Source organism: Lactuca sativa, chromosome 1, assembly GCF_002870075.4.
Source record: "Lactuca sativa cultivar Salinas chromosome 1, Lsat_Salinas_v11, whole genome shotgun sequence".
NCBI classification, from domain to species: domain Eukaryota; kingdom Viridiplantae; phylum Streptophyta; class Magnoliopsida; order Asterales; family Asteraceae; genus Lactuca; species Lactuca sativa.
In genome coordinates, this window is record NC_056623.2 from 161,203,532 (window position 1) to 161,211,235 (window position 7,704).

Genomic DNA, 7,704 nt, shown 5'->3' on the forward strand with positions numbered 1-7,704 from the left:
GATCATGCTTTCACCTTTCTGCGATCCTCTGAGTTACCTAAAACATAATCCAAATCTGTATGTCCAAAGCTTAGTCAGTTTCCCCCAAAGTACCAACAAAACACAAAACCAGAATAATATAATAAATAACATACATACAAAGCCTTCAGTCCGACTAAAACGCCCCACCAACGTACAGTCTATCTGGTACGCTTAAAGAACCTTCAGCATTACTGGTACGCCACATCGGGCCTTCAGTCTATTTGGCACGCCCTGGGTCTATTGAACTTCAGCACAAGGCAGGTCCACCTCAACCCCAACTACTCATACAACATGTCGACACACACACACACACACGTATATATATATATATATATATATATATATATATATATATATATATATAATAGATAATCATGTAGTTAACCATCGAGTAACAAATAGACAGATCATACAGACCGCTAAGCATAGCATCATCCTAATTACCATGATACAGATCTAACATATCACTACAATTCTCAATCATGCTATAATTAGGATAACAATCCAAAAGGGTTGGCCGTGGTGCCTTCGAACCAAAATTAGTGTGAGGAACACTCACCTCACAATGATGAACCGCACATAAAACCTCTTGCTGCTGGCCTTCTAAAGTCCCCGAACTATAACAACAAACAAACAACAAATTAATAAGTTGATTCCCATCCTTGACTAATAACTCATACTTAGGGTAAATGGCCAATTTATCCTTCCCCATTTGTACCAAGACCAAGGCCCAATTCTTGATCCAAAAGCCCCAAATTATATAAGACCCATCATGGGCCCAATTTTCCAAATTAGACCAACACTCCTTTTTGGGCCTTATCCTAAGGTCCAACCCTTCACTTGGCCCAAAAAACACATACACAGATTGTCCAATAAGTTCACAAGCATTCAAGCCAAAAAGGTGGCCCAAAACTTGAAGCCCAAAATCATAAGTCCAATAGAAGGCGTACGTGGGGCGTACTCTTATGGTACGTAGGGTGTACATCGAGCCTCACATTGACCCCCAACAGGGTGGCCGACCGAGTATGAGGGGTGTACTCCCCGTTACGCATTGCGTACCCTCGTGTATCCAAAAGTCCCTTTTTATGCTTAATGGATTAAGCACTTAAGCCCAAACTACAGATGCACAGTCCAAATTCACCCTAGAGCCATAAAGTCTCCAACTTTACGACTTTACACATCCAAAAGTTCTTAATACAAGGTCTTAATCCATTAAGACCCTGCTACCAAATGCATGGTGTCACAACTAGCCTTTCTGGCTAGGAAATTTCATCCTCGAGTAAGCAAGGACTATTGAGAGGCTTGTGCTAACACGCCTAAGTGTTCAATATGAGTTCCTAAGGAGCCATATAGTGTTAGAATGTGAAATCTCTCCAAGTATATTGAATCTCTCCCGAATATATCCAAGTTTGTGAAATCTCTCCCAAATATCTCCAAGTATGTGAAATCTCTCCCAAATCTCTCCAAGTATGTGAAATCTCTCCTAAATCTCTCTAAGTATGTGAAATCTCTCTAAGTATATTGAATCTCTCCCAATTCTCTCCAAGTATGTGAAATCTCTCCCAAATCTCTCCAAGTATGTGAAATCTCTCCCAAATCTCTCCACGTATCTTAAATCTCTCTCAAATCTCCCTTAGTACCTTCCTCAGTCGAAAACAGCTCAAAATCGGAAGAGGAAACCCCAAAAGGACCCTCTAGGTTTGGAACCCTCTTGGTCCGGAACCCTCTTGGTCCGGACTCCTCTTGGTCCGGAACCCTCTTGGTCCGGAACCATATTGCTCCTGAACCTCTTGGTTCGGAACCTCTTGGTCCTGTACCTTCTTAGTTCGAAATGCCCCTAAGGAGCCAAGAGAAGCCACATCTTCGGAACCTTCCCCCTTGCTTTGGACCTCGCAGCTCCGGATTTTGATAGGATGGCTCTGGAAGTGAGAAGCTTCAGAATAGCACTACTAGAAAAACAGCCTTTTACGACGCTCATTGCGCGTCGTAAAAGGCTCAGACGACGCGCAAATGCGCGTCAAGGAAGGCCCTGTCATAAAGAGAGACGACGCGCATTTATGACGCTCATTTACGATGCGCAATTACGACGCACGTTTATGACACGCAATGCGTATCGAGGAAGGCCCTGTCATAAAGGAAGACGACACGCATTCGTGTGTCGTAACCTTACGACGCGCGTGTTAATGACACGCAATGCGTATCAAGAAAGCCCCTGTCAAGAAAGGCCATGTCATAAATCAAGATGACACACATTTTTGCGTATCATAATTTTAAATGTTTTAAAAAAATATTATTTATAGATTTACAAATTTTCAAATTAAATAATACATTAAAAATGTCATAATACAAAATAAAATACTATAAATAACAAAGATAATTCATTTCACTAATATGTCAAATACAAATAATTATTCCAAAAGTGAGTAAATGTTATAAAAAAATGAACTCATTTATATACAATTGCATCATCTAGCTTACTATGTGCCAATAACTCTTTGTGTGTTTACTTTTGCTTCAGTCTCGTTTCCTCCAAAGCTTCTAGCCATGCCAAAATATGATATCTTGAGTCTTGCTCGTTTCAAGAACCAAAATCATCTTCAATCACCCAATTAAACTCTAATGTTGGTAGACTGGGAGTTCTAGAATCAAGTTTACATCCATCACCTTCAATCACCCAATTAAACTCTAGATCTTCTGTTGTTTGAAAGAAATTGGTGTTTGTAATCTATGAACAAAAAACGCAAAGACCAAGGTTAACATTTGCAATATAGAAAGCACAACTTGACATATGAATATATAATGCGCAACATAAACATTTTCATGAAAATGATATAGACAAATAAGTAAGAGTGATGATATTGATACCTTAATTACGCCATTGGTGAACGAAATTTTAATTGGTTGATAGCAATACATGACCTCTGAAAACAAATAAACAAAGGATCGCATCATAATTAACTCAATGAAGTAATTCTTATACATTGTCTCTACCAAAAGATTCATCATGAGAACATTTTTGTTGGAAATAACTAAACAAAAACCTAAATACTAAGCAAAAAAATTATAGTAATCACCATTTAGAGCAAGATGAGGAGTCCGATCAGGCCATATGAGACCATTTAAGCAGAAATTTAAGTCATTTGGTGTATCTCCAAAGTCACCTCCATATGCCCAATATTTGCTACCATTTGCATTTTCCTTGAGTAACCCCTGAAACCATATGCAAATATTTAGAACTACCCTTGCACCACATTTACAATTTTGTTGAAGAGTATCATGTAAACTTGTATGAAGTACATATAGTCATATATACATGCAAAATTCTAAACAACACCTCTTTAACGGAATGGTGTTATTTTTGTAATCCAAAGGAACTGTTGAAAGTGCAGGTTCAAGTGGAAAAGTCGTAAATGTTTCATTAAGCATTAATTTCGCCTTCTGTAGCTCATGTTTCACTTTATCCAAATTTCCTTCAATATTGTAAAGCATTGCTTGTAAAAGCATCTGCTCACTCCTGACTCCTCACTTTTGGTTCCCTATCTGATGCAGCATCAAGAACAGAGAACACGATCTCACCAAACATAATCAATAATCAGATTGAAATATATATTATGAGTAAGTAATAAAGTACATATAACACAATCAAGTATTATTAAGGAACTTATGATTTCAAATATTATTTTTTACACTTGGATGCCAAAATATTTTATGTTATTCTTCTACAAGTTGAAAACCAACTCAGATATGAAAGATAATAGTCCACCAGTCTACAAAATTTCAAAAGATGTTTTAGATTTTCTTTGACCCATGTTAAAAATAGTCAAACAGATGAAAGAGAGAAAAACCTGGCGACCAACTACCACAATTGTTGTTGTTACCTACTGTTACAAAGAATGAACTGAATAAAGTATACATGTAAATGTCGAAAAGGTTATTATGGAGATGGCTGGAAAGATGGAACAGGATGCACTGCAGATCAATCAATGCTTATAAAGATTTCAGTAGGTAAGTAAAGTGACAATCCTTTCATGTTGAGCTCCTACTACTACAACTTATAAATTAAAGTATCTTGTTTGCAGGTTCCTCATTTGCTGCCATCTTTCTGATTGTGTTTCTTAATTGGTTGTACTTCGGACTCAAGAAATGTAAACTTATGATCCTTAGAGAAAAATTCTTCAAGCAAAATGGTGGAATCCTGTTGCAACAACGGATTTCTGGGGATGGTGGAGCTAATGATCAAGCAAAAGTCTTTACCATAGAGGAGCTTAAGAGGGAAACCAACAACTATCATGATAACATGATTATTGGTAAGGGTGGCTATGGCACAGTTTATCAAGGAATACTATCAGATAGTAGAACAATTGCCATAAAGAAGTCCAAACTAGCAGATCAAACCCAAACCCAGATAGAGCAATTTATTAATGAAGTGTTTACCATTTATCAAATCAATCATAGAAATGTGGTGACAAAACTTCAAAATTAGTCCTAGTGGTATTCAAAAAGCTTTGGATAGGATCCAAAAGGGTTTCAACTTGCATGGATAGTCCAAAATCAAGATTTTTCTTTGGTTTGGATCCAAAAAAATTTAAAAAGACGGTTTTGCCCTTTTATTTCTTTTTTTGTATTTTTTATATTTTGTTTAATAATTTATTAATTAAAAATTAAAAAAAAAAACAATTAGCTACCCCACCCATCCCTCAACTCGTACCCTCCCATTCTCTCTCCATCACTCTTTGACTCTCTCCCCCTTCTCCTTCCTTACCCTACACCTGCAAATTCAACCTCCCACACACATTCACACAAACACTTAGGTTTTAATTCTTCTTCATCACCATCGAGGTTACATGTGGACCTTTTCCAGTTGCTTGGTTGCTGGCTTGCTGCAGTTACAGACATCCAATCTTGAGAACATTCATCAGTCTTCCTCTAACATTGACTAGTCAACTCTTGTATCCTTTTCTCATATTTCTCTACTCATATTTCTATACTGATTTCTTTCGCATGACTTTCTTCTGTATATATATTCGGGAATTTGGACACATTTATACATCATTTAGTAACATTAATGTGTTTGTTAATAAGAACATTACATACCTGAACTGAAGGGATTTCTATATCAGCAGCACAATTCTAACAGTTTAGAAAATCTTGTTTTACATCATCTGTGAGTAAATCAAAAAGAAAAAGTCAAATCAAATTCACTCATCAAAATTACAAATAGAATTAAAAATCTATATGAAACTTTAGCTACGAGAGATTTTAGGAGCTCGTCTTATGCAGATTCCACTAACCATAAGCTTCCAGTGATTCCTTCAAACCTTATTACAATTGTCTCACCAGGTTGACCGAGACTCTTAAGTCAACTAACTGTAACGGTTTATTAGCTCCAACAATAGAGAAGATGTCGAAATCTGCAAGAATTTGTTGAGAAACAATGGTGAGTTGGGATTGTTCGCTGGGAATAGAGAAAGGGTTAAACGGAAACGTATTTAATTGTGTGTATGTGTGTGTACTTTAAGTTAAAGGTGAACTGGGAAGAATATCGGGAGTGGGGGTAGGGGAGGTGAAGGTGGGTTTTTCTTGTGTGTGTGTGTGTGTGAGAGAGAGAGAGAGAGAGAGAATGGTGGGGCGGTTGGTGGAAAATTCTTTTAAAATAGGGACGACTCTTCCAGATTCTTGTTGAACAGCTGCAGAAAAATTATGATCATAACGAGATTATCAAAGTCTCAACACTTGCAACAAGATGCTTACATGTTCAAGGAGATGAAAGGCCTACCATGAAGGAAGTAGCTATGGAGCTGGAAGGAATATTGGCATCATTGATACAAAAGCATCCGTGGCTGCAAAGTACTTCGAATGAAGAGGAAGTGGAGTATTTGCTTAAAGGAACAACTGATGACTACGAATGCATAGAGGGGGCAACTGGAAGTTCAAGTACATTTGATAGCATGAGCAAGCTTACAATATTACCTATTGCTAGTGGCAGGTAACAGTAGATACATTTGATAGCATGAGCAAGCAATTAATGTTCCTCTTCCTAATCCCATTCCTTTCCCCTAATTCAACAGATTCTTCTTGAAAAAAGAATGAACTGAATTGTTCTCTAGTTGCTGATTGCAAAATCAGAACAGTCAGAACAGATCTAAAAACTTGTTACATAATTGAAATTTATGGGAAAGACTAAACTGCCCACCTTTGAGAACCAAGGTACTACACCATACAGCAAAATAGCAGAGTCCATCAGTATTATTACAGACCCATGAAGGAAGTGGAAGTTACTGGAAAAAAACATATGAATTGATGAACATGAAGTTGCAGGAAAATAAATATTATGATGATGAAAATATTAGATAGCTTTTATCAAGACTATAAGCTCTAGATTTTTTTGAACTTTTCCTTGCTGATTACCCCTTCCAAAGTTTTGGAAAGGGTTGGCAGCTTCACAAAAAAAACTTCCAAGAAACATACAGATGCATAGGAAGAAAGAACAGATGCATAGGAAGAAAGAACTTACATAAGTATCAAGTTGTCTGATAAAACAAATCATTATCCATGTGTCAATACGAACTGTTGTTATATGAGAAAGTCAACAACCTTGATCAGGTCAAATATCTCCCATGTTGCCCTATTATCTCCCTTTAAGGACCGGATGTTATTGCTCTTTAAGGACTGGCTTGTCCTGGTTCAAGCATTTTATCGAACACTTGGTATGCATGGTGAAACTTTTTTTCAAATTTCAATATGAATTCGTTGGGTATCACTGAATATTGTTGTTGGGATATGACATAGGCAAGTCGGTTGCCCCACATCTCATATTTCTTGCATAATCATCACCAAACTGAGAAAATGTGCCGAATCCAACCAAATGTTAAATCACAACAGAAGGAACAAACCAATAAATGACTAGCAAAAGAATTTAAATATAATTGTTCCATGTGGAATCGCTAACAACTCCATACATGGTCCATGATGCAGATTCAGGGGTGGAAGATGAGGCATAATATGATTGTGCTTGTCCATGGCTTGAATCAACAACGTGATGCTTAAAAATCGAAACAATCAAAAATGGTTTTAGTTGAAATGCACCATTATTAAAAACCAATGAATGACTAGCAAAAGAATTTAAATATCATCCATAGGCATCGATTAGTGTTATATAAACATGCTAAAGCATTGTTTATGCAGGTGTCTTAATGCCTACCTCAAGTGAATTCGGGTCCAGGGTGGTTATGGTGTCCGTAACTCCTTGATTCATCATAGCATCAAAAGCATCCTCCTGTTAAAAGAAAAAAAATAGATATTAGCTTAAAGCCTTAAACCTGGAATTTTCATGAATCTACAAACAAACCTAAGAGAAACACTTATAATCAACAATAACCAATAAAAGCAAAAACACTAGCCAATTCACTGGAAACAAAAAATCAACCTTACGAATATCTAGAGTCAATCGCAAGCTTGTAATGCAAAATAGCTTGTTGTCGATGTCTGTATTGATTCAAATTGATGATTATAAACAAAAACAAGAAATTTAAAACGGGTATTAAAGAGATTTGTATGTTTGTAGAGATTTAAGAACTATGGAAAGATCGAAGAGAGAGGTAAAAGGGGATTAGTGAGGAGATTCAATCGGGAGTATACATTGGGTCCAATTTAGGGTTCCCGAATGTTGTGTGGAAGTGGGTT

At 36.8% G+C, this 7,704-nt stretch overlaps 1 long non-coding RNA gene across 1 annotated transcript; it reads right to left on the bottom strand.

The window, feature by feature from the left end:
- Positions 1–2,636: 2,636 nt before the first annotated feature.
- On the bottom strand, positions 2,637–3,234 carry LOC128130308 (uncharacterized). The gene is made up of 3 exons (XR_008228237.1): positions 3,096–3,234; positions 2,887–2,942; positions 2,637–2,746 (listed from the first exon to the last, which is right to left on the bottom strand). It is a non-coding gene; the product is annotated as an uncharacterized LOC128130308 (long non-coding RNA).
- Positions 3,235–7,704: the final 4,470 nt, after the last annotated feature.